Genomic DNA, 17,300 nt, shown 5'->3' with positions numbered 1-17,300 from the left:
TTTCTTTCTCCTGAGGGAGTTGTACTCTCCGTTATCGGGCAGTGTTTGCCTTGTCACTGCCGTGGAATATTTCCTGAGGGCTAGCGTTGTTGGTCAATCTTTTTTGAGGCAGTGTGGCTTTTCTGGAGTGTTAATGGGGCTAACAGTGTTTCTTTGAAGCAAAGGAGGACTTCCTGAGGGCAGACAGGACTGGGAGGTCCACACCACGATGGTAGCAGATTTCACTTGGTCATGCAGAGCTTGCTCTGGTGTTTTTAGGCTGTGGGGTTCTTGCAGGGGGTTGGTGGTTCTTGCAGCTGTTCCTCAGGAGTGTAGCACCCCCTGGGGGCTGGAGCAGCTATCTGGGTCACTGAGAACCTAAGAGGCTCTTCCCCAGGGCAGCCCAACTCAGAAGGATGGCCTGAGAATGTAGGCAGATCTTTTCACAGTCTGGCCAAGCTTGTTGCAGCTTTTCTGGGCTGCAGGGGCTCTTCCAGGGGGCTGGTGGTGCTGAGCAGCTATTCCACGGGAGTGGGGCACCCCCTAGGGGCTTGGGCGGGTAGCAGGGCCGCTGGAAACCCAAGAGGTTCCTCCCCAGGGCAGCCCAACTCAGAAAGACCGTCTGAGATCTTTTCCGGGCTTGGCCAGGCTTGTTGCAGCTTTTCTGGGCTGTAGGGGGTCCTGCCTGGAGCTGGCAGTCCTATACAGCTGAACCACTAGGGCACCCTCTGGGGGCTTGGGCGGGTAGCAGGGCCGTTGGAAACCGAAGAGGCTCCTCCCCGGGGCAGCCCGACTCAGAAAAACCATCCGGGAATTAGGCAGATCTATTCATGGCCTGGCTAGGCTTGTTCTATCTTTTCTGGGCTGCAGGCCTTTTCTCGGGGGCTGGTGGTGTTTGGTGCTACTCTGCAGAAGTGTAGCCCCTCCAAAGGGCAAGCAGGCCTGTGCAGGGACAGCCCCTGTGGTGGTAGGCTTCAGGCAATTGTTGAGGCCAGCCCTCCTGGATGGCAGGCAGCCCCAGGTTCGGCGAGAGTGTAGGGGGTGGCAGGGGTGAGGGGAGGGGATGCACTGGGAAGCACAGCTTTCAGCTAGCTATTGGGCCTGTAAGCTTGCTGTGGCGTGGGGGGGTATTCTATGGGGACCCACCCCTTCTCTCCCCTCCCCAGCACGGGCGCAGACCAGGCTCTTTTCCCAGGTTCCCTCTGATGCGGCTTTCCACTTCCCCGCCCCTAGAGTATTGCTCCCTTCCTCTGCGACGGCTTTGTTTTCTAGTCTCCCAGGCAGTCTCTGCCCTGTCAAATGGTTTCTAGACCTCCCAAGCAGTTTCACTCTGCCCCGCCCCCTCAGCCCGGTGACCAACCTCTGGAGCCGAGGTCTCGGTGCCCAGCCCCCACTCAGGCATCCCCCAGGCCCTTTCTTGGGGACTAACCTTCGGAGGCGAGGTCTCGGTGCCCAGCCCCCACCCAGGTGTCCCCCGGCCCTTTCTCGGTGACCAACCTCTGGAGCCGAGGTCTCGGTGCCCAGCCCCCACTCAGGCGTCCCCCAGGCCCTTTCTTGGGGACTAACCTTTGGAGGCGAGGTCTCGGTGCCCAGCCCCCACCCAGGCCTCCCCTGGCCCTTTCCCGGGAACTAACCTCTGGAGCCGAGGTCTCGGTGCCCAGCCCCCACCCAGGCGTCTCAATTTTTGGTGACTGTGCCCATAGTTCAGATGGTCCGTTCGGTTCTTGATCGGCTTTTCCGTACTCCAACTTACTGCTACACTCTTCTCTGCATCTGGAGATTCCTCCGGTTCATTTGATCTTTCCCCTGTGTAGGTGACTTTCCAGGGTGCGGGATCCCTTTCAGTTCCCTTTCGGGAGTGCCCGTCCCGCTCGGATTCACCTTCTCTCACTCTCCTCTTTTCTCCCGTTCTGCCCCATAATGTCATGAACTTCTTGCCATTATTAGAGTTTAGGTTCTTCTGCCAGCGATTGGTTGCTGTTCTGTGAGAGTCATTTATTCTGTAGATGTGCTTTTTTTTGTTGTGTTTGTGGGAGAGGGCGAGCATGTCCCCCTACTCCTCTGCCATCTTGTCCTCTCTCTAGTATATTATCTATTTTAAAGTGTGAATTTGTTGAATTTTTTTTTAAACAAGTAAGAGAGGAGCAAAATATTTTTAGTAAAACAGCCATCATTGCTAAACATTTATCATCCACTTTAGCAAAAAACTATTTTTAATAAGTACCATATAAAACTGGCAAACATTATGAAATGTTAAATGTCAGTGCTCTTCATATTTTGCAAATATTAAAAATGAATTTTATGACAGATAATTTCAGTGGTATGGGAGAAATAAGCATATAAATTAAAGGCTTATTTACCTTTAATTTAGAAACAAAACAGTAATATATAACTTAAAATAATTATTGAAAATCACAAACAAAAGTTTAAATATGTACCTTGTTAAAACTTGTAGAACATTATTCTCAATTCAGAACTACATTAAGAAATTCAACTTTTTTTTTTTTTGCTTTCTAGGGCCACAGTAGTGGCATATGGAAGTTCCCAGGCTAGGGGTCGAATCAGAGCTACAGCTGCTGGCCTATGCCACAGACACAGCAATGTGGGATCCAAGCTGCATCTACCACCTACACCACAGCTCACAACAACACCAGAACCTCAACCCACTGAGTGAGCCCAGGGATCAAGCCTTCATCCCTCATGGATCATAGTCGGGTTCGTTAACTGCTCAGCCAAGAAGGGAACTCCCAAGAAATTCAACTTTTAATGTCAGGTTTTTTTTTATTTTAAAAAGTTCGTAACAGTAATTTTTCTAAAGTGTCATTCATTGTAATATTGATAGGAAAAAATTTTTAATATTCCTTTATTAGCTTCATAGGTCATATTTTCAACAGTGGCACCAACAAAAGCATTTCACATAACAGTGAAGAAAAATTTATAAGGAAATAAAAAATACATACATAAACAATTCATCTTCAACCAACTGACCAAGATGTCCAATATAGGTAAAATGTGAAGAAATATAAAAAAATTTATTTAGACTTTGCATTTACATGGGATAAATAATAAAGCATGAAATGCTAGTGCTTGTGCTTATGATCATTTTTTATTCTTCGTAGATATATTATCTTTTTCCTTCATTGGACGTTATTTTTTAATGATTAGAAAAAATTAATACCATAGAAGACTAACACTATATGGTACCAATGATGGCAATGGATAATTTGAAAGAAGAAATAGAATACAAAGCTAATGAGCTCTAACTTTGAGAATTTACATTTATAATAAGATAGTTTGGAAGCAATATTCTGAAAAAAAAGAACAAAGCCAAATTCAAGTTCTACTAATATGTCTAGTTTGTGTGTGCAAATAGAAATCCAGCTCGATGTTATTTTTGACCATGGAGGCCTCCAGTAAGAATGAAAGAACATAATGCTTGTGCGTGTATGAGTGCACATGAGTGCACCATGTATACACACGTACACACACACAGTCACTCAGTTACACTGTTACTTCTTTATAATATTCCTAATAATCCTCCAATTAATGATTGAGGATCTTCTGTTCAAAAACATATCATTCTAGGTGGTTTGTATGTTATATACATATAGTTAGAAACCATGTGCATGTTGTTCACATTGAACATGGTAGGTACACATATGTTCTCTCAATGAGCGAGTTAACATGCATTACCAGAAAACCATGAGTTCATTTACAGCCTTGTTTCCATGGAGACAGTTAGGTTAACCTCATAAAGAAGGGCACAACACAGAAAAAATATTTGAGAGGAAGATGTTTTATAATGGTTTGGTATGATTTCAAATCCGCTTGTTCATAGCTAAGTTTGTTTTAATATAAAAGTGAAAGTGTTGTGTTGACAGGTCATTGTTGACATTTGTGGTGCTCTGTAGCTCAGCTGCTGAGGGGTGCTGCTGGGGGCTTATCAGTAAGAACCTATAAAGAAGAACTGTGTTGAAGAGATATTTACTCTATAAATGCCCAGAGTCTGTGAGAACTATTTGATCATGTTCAGTCTAGGCAAGATGACTCTTGCTCTATAAAGACCTCATGGTGTTAGCTTCTGTTGTGGTAAGCCAAATCTTTGCTTGGCAGTGCTAGAAACTGTGCAGGGACCCCATGAAGGAAGTTATCTTGCCAGCCAGCATTGGCACCTTCAATCCCTAGCAATGTGCTCTAGAAACAGAGACTTTCTTTTATGCCATTCAGCTGGGAGTCATTCAGCTGCGAGCGCTCAGCTCTCCATTGGCTAAGCCTCTCTCTTGAGAACCTATTTCTAGAAAGGTATACCCCAAACTAAATTTATTCCTTTCATCTTCCATTGCCTGGGACAATAAGGAAATCAATCTATCATTGGTTTGGAATATGTTATTTCTTTATTGGCTTATTAAGAGATGTTATCTAGTATGCTAGAAGCTTGTGACATTATAATTCCCACAGTGAACCTGCATTACCTAAAGAATTGGCAAAGACAATCTCAGTCTCTGAGCATAATTTTCCCCAAAACAGAGCAGAAGAGAACACCTGTGGGTCTGTATCCTCCAGGTAATATAGGCTTAGAAGTAGAAAGTATGATCCTGAGTAGTCTTGGGCAGCATAAAACCTAGATTTTAGAAAATAACTGCTGCAATTAAGAGAGAACATTTTGAAGATGAAGTCAAAATAATTAGAATGGAAATTTTGAAATAAACCTGGTCAGGACCTTTATCAACATGTCTAGAAGATATATTATCACGGTTAGGTGAAGGAGATCATGGGAACCTGAAAGATTGATATGACCATTCCAAAAATTCTACCCATTCTGTGAAATATGGACCCTTTCAGGGAGAAAGTTGAACATTTATTTATTTAGGAAAAACTGAAGGTTAGTCAGATTGGAGGGTTTATAATTTAGTTTGTAGTTTTCTAAGTCCAGAAGCTAGATTTAATTAGGTGTATCTAGAAATGATTATATTCATTGGTGTGTCTTATTCTGACCAATTTTCAAGAGAATTGTATAGAAAAGTAAGTCACTTATGTATTAATGTGATAAAAATAAATTGCAAAGAGACATGAAATAGGTATTCTAATAAGTGTATTTATTCCCATGGCTTAGAGGAAATCAAATTATAATCAGACTTTGCTTGGCATAGAGAGATGCTACACTTCAATTAACATTTCATCCAGGCTATGATGAAGACTGATGCACCATTCTAGCTCTGAAATAGAATAAATCAAATATGGAGATTTCTCAGTGCTCTTAAGAAAAGCCCTAGATTCTTTTGATATGGAAATGTATACAACAGAAATGTAAGGAATGTTTACTTTCTCTTGTATAAACATTTTTTTCCTCTCATACCAAGAGAATTAGAGTTGTAGACATTTATCTAGTTAATTGCACCGATCCAAAAAAAAAATTAATAAAACTTGTCTACCTGAGATTGCTATTGCTTATAGCCTGGACTAAGCTCCTAAATTAAACTCCCAAGGTACCAGAAAAACTGAAGCACTACCCCTCTAGATATTTGCATGCCGATGGGATGAAGCCCAGTTTTTGGAAACATCTGTTTTGATACTGGGACTTATCTAGATCTTAGAGATATGCAGTTTTGTTCCAAAAAGTTAGAGTAAGACACAAAAGTCCTTTATATTTCATCTGCATAGAGCAAAAGTGATTTCATCTTTTTGGGAGAGAAGCACATACCTCTTTCCTATATAAAAACAGAAGGTCTGCTCTTCTCTATCCTATGCCTACTCTGTAGAGTGAATCTCATCACTCATACAGAAAGTTTTCATTGGCTTTCATTGCCTTGCTGCAGGTGTAGATGTGGGAGAATGTATGCTAACTGTGTTACTCTGGATGTTGATCTGGTTGTATCAAGAAAGAATTCTTTTCCTTGGAGTTCTTATTGTGGCTCACCGGTAATGAACCCAACTAGTATCCATGAGAATGCAGGTTTGATCCCTGGCCTTGCTCAGTGGGTTAAGGATCTGGCATTGCCCTGAGCTGTGATGTAGATCACAGACATGGCTGAGATCTGGCATTGCTGTGGCTGTGGCATGGGCCAGCAGCTGAAGTTCCGATTTGACCCCTAGCCTGGGAACTTCCATCTGCCACACATGTGGCCCTAAAAAGGCAAAAATTTAAAAAAAAAAATGATGTCCTTGACACAGTTGTGTCATGTTTCATTTTATGTATATTTACCATATACATAAACTATATTCACACACACAAACACACACATATATGGTATATATCTCCATCTATTCTCAGTTCTTGACAAAACACCTACCTGGAATCTATTATATTTTCATGACTCCAAAACCTTTCTCTGAATACACTGGATTTATTTGTGTATTCCCCTAGCATCTTCTTTGTTGATATATTATTTCTTTAGATTATACATCTATGTTAACAATAATTGGAGTTCCCATTGTGGTCAGTGGTAACAAACCTGACTAGTATCTGTGAGGACATGGGTTCTGCCCTTGGCCTCACTCAGTGAGTTAAAATATCCAGCATTGCCATGAGCTGTGATGAAGGTCATAGAGGCGGCTCAGATCTGGCATTACTATGGCTGTGGCGTAGGCCAGCAGCTGCAGCTCCAGTTAGAGCCCTAGTCTGGAAATTTCCATGTGCTGTGGCTGCGGCCCTAAAAAGACTAAATAAATAAATAAAATTAACAATAATTAAGTTATAACTTCACTTTATATCAGGCTTTGATTGCATTTTTCATGTTTCAGACTTCTGAGGCCTAAGAAATTGCTAGATAAGGAACTTCCATGGATGGGTATTCTGTATGCTATATAAAATCACTGATAACTTTTGAATAGGGAAATAGCATATTTATATAGTACATAGACTGGGTTTAGATGTCAGAGCCTGGTGGCGAAAGGGATCTGTTTGGATGCTGTTAGTATACTCCAAATGACAAATAATGAAGCCCTCAATTAGGGCCAGTAGCAGCAGTTAGGAATCAGAATGTGAATTAAAAATTCAAATGCTTTATAAAAACCAATTAAAATAAGTGATTTCTTATGAAAAATTATAATCCAAGTTTAAATTTTCATAAGAGAAAACTTTTACCTATGTATCTGGTTATTACTTTTGAGTTTTATGCAATTAACTATATACATTGCAAATATGATTGCTGGACCTTTTTTCTTTTTCTTTTTTTATTTTTTTCCACTGTACAGCATGGGGAACAGGTTACACTTACATGTATACATTTTTTTTCCACCCTTTGTTCTGTTACGATATAAGTATCTAAACATAGTTCTCAATGCTCAATGCTACTCAGCAGGATCTCATTGTAAATCCATTCCAAGTTGCATCCAATAAACCCAAGCTCCCATCCCTCCCACCCCCTCCCTCTCCCTCCGGGCAGCCACAATTCTATTTCCCAAGTCCATGATTTTCTTTTCTGTGGAGATGTTCATTGTGCTGGATATTAGATTCCAGTTGTATGTGATATCATATGGTATTCGTTTTTGTCTTTCTGACTTATTTCACTCAGTATGAGAGTCTCTAGTTCCATCCATGTTGCTGCAAATGGCATTATGTCATTCTTTTTTTATGTAGTATTCCATTGTGTATATATACCACATCTTCGTGAAACCATCATCTGTTGATGGACATTTGGGTTGTTTCCATGTCCTGGCTATTGTAAATAGTGTTGAAATGAACATGAGGGTGCATGTGTCTTTTCCAAGGAAAATTTTGTCCGGATATATGCCCAAGAGTGGGATTGCGGGGTCGTATGGTAGTTCTCTGTATAGATTTCTAAGGTATCTCCAAACTGTTCTCCATAGTGGCTGTACGTTTACATTCCCACCTGCAGTGCAGGAGGGTTCCCTTTTCTCCACAACCCCTCCAACACTTGTTATTTGGGGACTTATTAATGAGGGCCATTCTGACTGGTGTGAGGTGTTATCTCATGGTTGTTTTGATTTGCATTTCTCTTATAATCAGAGATGTTGAGCATTTTTTTTCATGTGCTTGCTGGCCATCTGTGTATCTTCCTTGGAGAAATGTTTATTCAGGTCTTTTGCCTATTTTTCCATTGATTGATTGGCTTTTTTGCTGTGGAGTTGTATAAGGTGCTTGTATATTCTAGAGATTAAAGCCCTTGTCGGTTGCATCATTTGAAACTATTTTCTCCCATTCTGTAAGTTGTCTTTTTGTTTTCTTTTGGGTTTCCTTTGCTGTGCAAAAGCTTTTCAGTTTGATGAGGTCCCATGGGTTTATTTTTGCTTTTATTTCCATTGCCTTGGGAGACTGACCTGAGAAAATATTCATGAGGCTGATGTCAGAGAGTGTTTTGCCTGTGTTCTCTTCCAGGAGTTTGATGGTGTCTTGTTTTATATTTACGTCTTTCAGCCATTTTGAGTTTATTTTCATGCATGGTGTGAGGGTGTGTTCTAGTTTCATTGCTTTGCATGCAGCTGTCCAGGTTTCCCAGCAATGCTTGCTGAATAGACTTTCTTTTTCCCATTTGATGTTCTTGCCTCCCTTGTCAAAGATGAATTGGCCATAGGTGTCAGGGTTTATTTCTGGGTTCTCTATTCTGTTCCATTGGTCTGTCTGTCTGTTTTGATGCCTGTACCACACTGTTTTGATGACAGTGGCTTTGTAATATTTCTTGAAGTCTGGGAGAGTTGTGCCTCCTGCTTGGTTTTTGTTTCTCAGGATTGCTTTGGCGATTCTGGGTCTTTTGTGGTTCCATAGAAATGTTTGGATTGTTTGTTCTAGTCCTGTGATGGACCTCTTTTCAATCTGTTCTTAATTCTTCTTAGACATGTAAGAGATATATAAATTAAGTGAGTTAAGGAACAATCATTAATCAAAAAATTCTTATATACTCACAATTTCAGATATATATTAAATATTAGGTGAAAACTTTCAAATTATTAAATACTGTCATTGATAGATCTGCTTAAACTAGAAGAATCTTGATTTTACATAGAAACTAAAAAATTTCTTCTAGCTTTATTGAGATATGATGGACACACAGTACAGGTTTTCAGTGTACAGCATAATAATCTGATATATATCATGAAATGATTACTGCAAGTTTAGTGAAATCAATTATCTCATAGGTACAAAGTTAAATAAATAGTAAACCTTTTTATTTCTTGTGATGAGAAATGTTCGGATTTGCTCTCTTTAACAACTTCCATGTATATCCTAAAGCAGTGTTAATTTATCATACTATCCCTAGTACTTATTTCTCTTATAAATGGAAGTTTGTATCTTGTCATCACCTTCAGCCAATCCCCCACCCACCTAATCACCACTTCTAGTTGCCACAAATCTGATCTCTTTTTCTCTGAGTTTTTTTAGTTTCTTTTTGAAGTATAATTGACCTACAACATTACTTTAGTTCCTATTACACTTTTGGGTACCAAATCACTATTTTTAATGATTTGTTATTTCCATACATTTCAAAATAATTACCTGATGTCTGGTTACAATATGTTACCATAGAAAGATATTACAAAATTATTGACTCTATTTCCCCCTGTGCATATACATATATATATATATATATATGTAATTATTTTAAGTTGTTGATCTCCTTAAGTTCAAATGCAGTATTTTACTGCCTCCTTTAACTACTTATCATGGATATAGATGATTTCAGTATTTTTTTAAAAAAATCGTACTGGCTTCACATGTGGCTGATTTATTACCTTTACTGTATATTTGGCTTTTCCAGTGAGATTTTTCTTTTTGTAATTTTCATGATTCTAGTTGTGACCTTTTCTTTTTCACTTAGAGAAGTCTATCATTTATTGTGAAACTGGCTTGGTAGTAGTGAACACTTTCAGCTCTTGCTTATCTGCAAAAATTTTAATCTCTCCATCAAATCTGAATGAAATCTTTGCCAAGTGGAGTATTCTTGGTTGTAGTGTGGGCGCACTGGTGTGTGGGGCCCTCTGGTGAACTGGTTCAGGACCTGGGGCAGCTGTTGGGCTAGGAGATCTTAAGGCGGCAGGCCTACTGGTAGGAAGAGCTGTGTCTCCACCTGACCAGTTGCTTGGCCTGAGGTGTCCCTGGTCCCAGTACTGGTACCTGCAAATTGATGGGTGGGTCTGTGTCTCATTGCGAATAGCTAATAATCTAGGAGGAGAATTCCAAAATGGCACTTGCCAGCAGCAGAGTCCACATGGTAGAACAAGGTCCCCAGAATGGCTGCTACCAGTGTCTAGTTCTCCAGGGTGAGCTCCAGTTACCTTCTGCCCTCCAGAAGGCTCTCCAAGATCTGGTGGGTCTGAACCAGGCTCCTTTCAAATTATTGCTTCTGCCTTGGGTCCAGCAGCATGTGAAATTTTGTGTGATCCCTTTAAAAGTGGATTCTCTATTTCCTATAGGCCTTGGGCTTCCCCTAATGTAAGCCCCACTGACCTTCAAAGCCAAATATTCTGGGATCTCATCTTCCCAGAGCAGGACTCTCCAGGCTGGAGAGCCCAATGTGGAGCTTAGGCCCAATTCAGCTTGGGGGGAACCTCTGCAATTATAATTATCCTCCCCTTTGTGTGTTGCTCACCTAGGGTATGAGTCTTAACTACAGCACCTTTATCTCTCTTATCCTTCTGATTGTGGTTCCTTCTTTGTACCCTTAGTTTTAGAAGATCTTTTCTGTTAGTGTTCAATTTTTCATCATCAATAGTTGTTCTGTGAATAGTTGTAATTTTGGTATTCGCATGAGAGGAGGTAAGTTTAGGGTCTTCCTACTCTGCTATCTCCATATATAAAAGCTTCTGGTATCATCGCATATTAACATTAGGTAATATTTAATATAAATTGTATTTAAAAAAATAAAGAAAATAGTAACTTTTCAAGGGTTCTTGACTGGTCTATGTAAAACTGGAACTTCCTTGAGATCAGAAGCTTCTCTGTATTAGTCACCACTATATATTTAGATGCTGGGACTATATCTATATTTAGTTCACTTTTAATAAATAATTCTTAAATAAATGAATAAGGACAAGCTCTCTAGAAATGTCATATCCTAAAAGCTATTAAATAAAACATTAATAAATATATAAGAGCAAGTAAGTGACCATAATATTTGGGATAGTAATAAAAGAGGCAACATTTAATTATAGAAGATTCTAAATGAGTATGAATGAACTCCTCATTTAGTCATTGTCCTCCAGAACAAAAGTGGTATGTATGTATGTGTATATATTATGAAAATGGTATAAGTGTGCTAATGCAATGAAACAGATACTTGAAATACTGCAAGAGATTCAAGTTATTTTTTGCTGCCATACCAAAAAGAGTTCATTGTATACCTCCATACACAATTAAATTACTGGTGAATGTGAATCTATGCCTTTTCTGAGTGCAGCCTAGTGGAAATTCTCTACATTTTACTTTATTATAATTCATCCTCTTCTTAGTTCATTTTTTAAAAATCCTTATGTTTTGAAATTCTTTCAGTTGATGATTTGCTCTGCTTGTCGATCTCTTAGGTCAGTTTTTCATATAATGGCTCCTTAATTTGCTTTTCAATACTTATTAGCATAAAAAGCTGAAATGTCCTTTGGATGCAGGGAAAATGTTGAAGGCTAGCATATAAACTTTGGACACAATAAGTAATAAAGGTGCAAACTTTAAACTGGAATCACTTCACTAAGGTTAGAAATAGATTATTATAGTAATTCTTATCAAGGGAATACTTTCCTTTCTGATTAGGCCCTGGATCTCTTACTTTGCCACAAGCCATTGTAAGCTTATCTGTGGTTAAATAAAAGAAGGAGAACAAAAGTATAGCACTGACAGCTGGAAGCCATGGTAATTTCCCTCCCTCTCCCTGCAACTGCTGCATTGAGCTATTAAAAGTTATTATTTAATTAGCAACAATGTTTTATCCTCAAAGTAAGCTCTTACTGTTAAAGTTACTGGATTCTAGGAATGTCAAGAACAAAATAATTTGTCATTCAGAATGTCATGTTTTCCTCCGTGTAAAAGTCTCTGAAATTTATTCATAGTGTTGTTTCGTTCAGAGTTCTAGCACTTTGTATTCTCTAAGAAGGTTTACTCAGGCTCTTTAAAGCCAAAATATTCAGCCAATACATTTGCTGCCTCATCCTATAAATGCCGATTAGTGAAGTCCCTGGTGATTTGTTTGAGAAGAAAGGGGCAGTTGATTGTGAATGAGTTTTACTTTTTCTCCCCAATTCTTCTTTGAATATGGTTACATATATCTGGAGACAATAAAAAAAAAAGGAAAGAAATTGATATTCAGCCTCTTGCCTATTCTGATAAAATGGAGATATTGTAAGAAATCTGCTCCTAAAGGATTCATAAATACAGAATAAGGCTGCCTGGGAGGATTGCTTATGGCTATAAGTGGTTTATAGATGCCAGATTAGAAATTTATTGGATCTCTGTCAAAAATAATATTGTTAGTCAGTTGGACAGATCAAAGGTTTGAGCTCACAGGAGGCAGAGTTTTTCACCTCTAGGTCAGTGACATGATCCTCTTAATTGTTTTCAAAGCCTGAGAAGTAGATTTATTTATTTTTATTTCCCAGTGAAAAAAAAATATTACTAATTTAAGAACAATACCCTACTACTACTAATAATTTTGGCCCCAATCACACACTCACACTCACATAGATGCACACACAGATACACACACATTTCCTCTCTAATTAGATTATTGGTTATAATAAAAAAAAAAGAAAAATGAAATAGGAATAAAGAGATTGCCTTCCAATGGTATTGGCTCAACCATAAAAGAACAGAAGAATTTTATAAGGAAATTGTGTTTTCGCACAATTGTGAAAGCTTTACAAGTGTTTATATAACCTAGACATTGATTTGTATAGAAATTTTTACATATTCACTGAATGTCTAAAAAATTCAGAAATGAAAATATTTCCTTTAAATAATGTTCTATATCTATTCCATTTATTCTTATTTTTTTTTGGTGTATCCTAACCATGTCATTTATGAATTCATGGTAATTGTCCTGGCTTATAGCATATACCAGTACAAAACTGAAGAATCTACTTAACTCAACCCTGTGCCCTGTGCTTATGCCTGCTCATCCAGATTGATGCCAATCCTGTTATTTAAAACCTTGAAATAATAAGACTTCTCAGGTTTTTAAAAATCTCCTAATTAATTCTCCCCATTACTTAATGACCTTTAGAGAGAAGAATTTTTAATTTATTTTTTGCCTGAATCCTTACTTTGTGATTTAAGCTTAGTTTATTATTGATTTCTTGTAAAAACCTTTTTATTTATGACAATTATTGCTGTTAATCTCTTTGCAATCCAAATTTGACATAGCTTTAGCTTAGTAAAATGATTTTCTTTTTGTTGATATCAATAATACCACGTATGGTTTACAAATAACTTCAGGCCCAGATGCATACTTGCAACTTCACTCGCTAGTTCTAGCTGTGTCACCTTCTGTCTTCTTAGGTGATCAACCAGTTCTATGCTCTTCATTACTTATCAAAGCAGTATAGTCCTTTTGTATTTACAAAGTAATGCTCGCTATAATACTATTTCCAAGTAATTTTAAATGTCCTGATCTAACTAAAAAAAAAAACCAAATAACATTTTTTAAAAAAATATTTACCTCTGAAGCCTTGCTAAATATTGTTTTGATCAAGATAAAAAGCCATTGTGGAGTTCCCGTCGTGGCGCAGTGGTTAACGAATACGACTAGGAACCATGAGGTTGCGGGTTTGGTCCCTGCCCTTGCTCAGTGGGTTAACAATCCGGCGTTGCCGTGAGCTGTGGTGTAGGTTGCAGACGCGGCTCGGATCCTGCGTTGATGTTGTTCTGGCGTAGGCTGGCGGCCACAGCTCCAATTAGACCCCTAGCCTGGGAACCTCCATATGCCGCAGGAGCGGCCCAAGAAATAGCAAAAAGACAAAAAAAAAAGAAAGCCATTGATTTTCTCTCACAATTTCCATGTGTAATTGTGAGGAAAAAAAAAAAAAACTCATTGTAAAAATGTAAACTTCGTGCAAAGAGACCAAACTTTGAGGGATATTTTGATTCCTCTTTGAAGTTTGGAGAAACAGAAAAATAATGAGTAATAAAACCAAGAGATAGGGTTCTTTCAAGAAGAATGTGGTACACATAATAAGATTGTACAAGCAGAGGAAAGACTACTGACTCAGTCATAGACAATCATTGATAATATTAACAGCAATTTCAGTAAAATGTGTATATTAAAGTTTGCAAAGAGGAATAAAGAAGGAAAATTGAAATGGATAAAGTAAAAAAGCATGATTTTTTTATTGAATCTCATTAACAGAATTTTAAAAATATATCTAACAATATTTAGGAGACTGAATTTAAACAGAGGGGAATTAAAAGTGTTAAATTAGCAAGATAAGCAAGAGATAAGGGTTTTATTAAAATATAATCTTACTTTTTATAGTCTTAATTTTGTGATTAAGAACTTGGAGAAATGAGAGATTGGCCATGTTGCTAATGATGAATGGGGAATGAGTGGGGAAATGAGATAGGTGTTTGCAAACTGAGAGGAAGGGAGAAAGAGAGAGAGGGATTATTAGTTTTGGTTTGAGAAAAGGGAAAAATAAATAACAGTACTCAGAAATTATCCTTTTTATATTTTCCATTTTCTCATGCCCCAGCCCACAGGTAATCTCATTGCTTCAACAGCTCTGTGAACCTATAGGAGCCTAAAACTCTGAGGCAGGGCAACCTTCTTTTCTTATCAGAGAACAGGAGGAACAAACACACAAATCATAGATCTAAATCAAAATATATTGATACTAAACCAAATGTAAATGGTCTACATAAACCAGTTAAATAATAAAGATTGACAGAATGAATAAAACCATTGATTCAACTATATATTGTCTACAGGAAACTCACTTCAAATAATGTGATATAGGTTGATAGTAAGAAAATGGGAAAAAGTAAACCATCAAAAGAATGCAATGTAGGCTTGATAATTATGAAGGTAGTCCTAAGGAAAAATTAAAATGCATATAGAGCAATATTGTCTAATGATTAAAAGCCCAAGTCATCATAAGAATGGAATTATACATCCGTGAACACATGTAGTAAGCAGAATAGCCCTTCCCAAAGATATCCATGTCTAAATTCTTCAATTCTGTGAATATATTACATTCAATTGCAAAAAGTATTTTGAAGCTGTAATTAAGGTTATGGGCCTTTAGATAGGGAAATTATGCTGAATTATCCAGGTGAGTTTAATCCAATCACATGAACCCTTAGGGGGAAGAAAAAAAAAAGATTTTTTTCTGGCTAGAGTCAAGAGATGCAACAGGAGAAGTTAGAGATAATCCAAGTATAAGAAAGATTTTAGCTGATGTTGATGGCTGTCAAATATAGAGGACCATGTGCATCCCCAAGCTGTCAGCCAGCAAGGAAAAGGGGACTCTGTTTTATAGTTTCAAGAGACTGAATTCTGTCAACACCATGACTGAGTTTGGAAGGAGATTCTTCCCAGAGCCTCCAATAAGACCCCAGTTGGATAACATCTTAATTTTGCATCTTAATTTAAGCCATGCAAAACATGGATCAGAGCCAAACTGACCTATAGAACTATGAAAAAATTTCTGTTAATTCATTAAGTTTTTTGGTAAAATCTTATAGTGGCAGAAAATTAATATAGTACCTAATAGTGCTTCAAAATATCTGAAACAAAAACTGACAATCTGAGAAGAGAAATATGCAAATCCACAATTACTTTTGAAAATGTCAAAATTTTCTCTCAGTAATAAATAGAACAAATAGACAGAAAATAAAGTTATAGAAGGCTTGAATAACACCATTAACCAAGGAGATCTAGTTGACATTTACAGAGTATTCAATTTATTAACAATAGAGTACTCATCCTTTTAAGTGAATGTGGAACATTATCATAGATGGGCCATATTCAGGGCAATAACATATATCTTGACAAATTTAAAATAATTTTAAATTATAAAAAATGTATTGATGTAATGGAATTAAACTAGAAATTAAAATAATCAAACAAGAATCAAATACTTGGAAGTGATTCACTAGAGAAAACTAATTGGTCAATGAGGAAATTGCAAGGAAAGTTAGAATATTTTTGAGTTGGTAGAATGTGAAAATTCTATATATCAAAAGTTGCAGGATGCTTCTAAATCAGATCAATGGGGGGTGTATTAAATGCTTATAGCAGAGAATTTTCAAAATAGTAATATAAGATTCTACCTTAAGAAACTAGAAAAACAGAGCAAAATGCAAGAGGCTAAAGAAAATTATAAAGAACAGTAATATATGAAATTGAAAACAGAAAACAATAGGAAAAAGATCAAAACCAAAATCTATTTCTTTGAAGATTTCAATACAATTTATAAACTTCAAGCTGATAAGTGAAAAAGTCAAAAGACCCATATAACCAATATCAGGAATGAAACAGTTAATATCACTACAGACTTCTGTTTCCAGATTTCAGGCATAAAATGAGGGAATTTTACCAACTCTGTAACCATAAATTCTGACAACAATGAAATTATCCAATTTATTATAAACCACAGACTACAAAATCCATTCAAGATAAAATAGGTGAACATAAGGAATGTATAACTCTTAATGAAGTTGAATTTATACTAAAAAACCCTTCTGTATAAGAAATTTTCAAACAGATGTTTTTATTGGCAAACTCTGGAAAGGATTCGTGTAAAAAGTAGTAAAAATTCTACACAATCTATTATAGAAAAGATGAGTGAAAAATTCCCTGTTCATTTTGTGAGACCAAACTTATGTGGTAAGCAGAATTCTAAGTTGATTTCTATGATTTTTTGACTCTTGATGTACATGGCCTGTATTACCCCCTCTCCTGGAGTGTGAATGTGGTTTATATGAATGATTGAAGACCATTCCTATGACTAAGTTACTGATCTCTTAACTTTGAGCAAATCAAAAGGGAGTTTAGACAGACTTGTTTCTGACTTAATAAAATGAGCTTTTAAAAGAAGGTGTAGTGCCAAAGAGATAATTTTCTGCTGGTTTTGAAGATTCAGCCTTCATAGGTTCTATGTATGAAAGGAAATTGACTTTTCCAACAGCATTTGAGTTGAAAAGAGAAGTCCACAGTCCAGATGAGAATGCAGCCCAGCTGACATCTTAGTTTCAGCTTTCTGAGACCCTGAGCAGAGAAACCAGTTATGCTCTGCCCAGCCTTTTAATCACCCACCAAAAACCTCTGAGATGTTAAAGAAGTATTGCTTTATGCCACTTAAGTGGGTGGTAATTTGTTCTGCAGCAATAGAAAACTAATACATGCTGATACCTAAATCAAAGACAGCACAAGAAAAGTAAA

The sequence above is a fragment of the Phacochoerus africanus genome, chromosome 2 (assembly GCF_016906955.1).
Source record: "Phacochoerus africanus isolate WHEZ1 chromosome 2, ROS_Pafr_v1, whole genome shotgun sequence".
In the NCBI taxonomy this organism is placed as follows: Eukaryota; Metazoa; Chordata; class Mammalia; order Artiodactyla; family Suidae; genus Phacochoerus; species Phacochoerus africanus.
Note: the sequence above shows the minus strand (reverse complement) of the source record.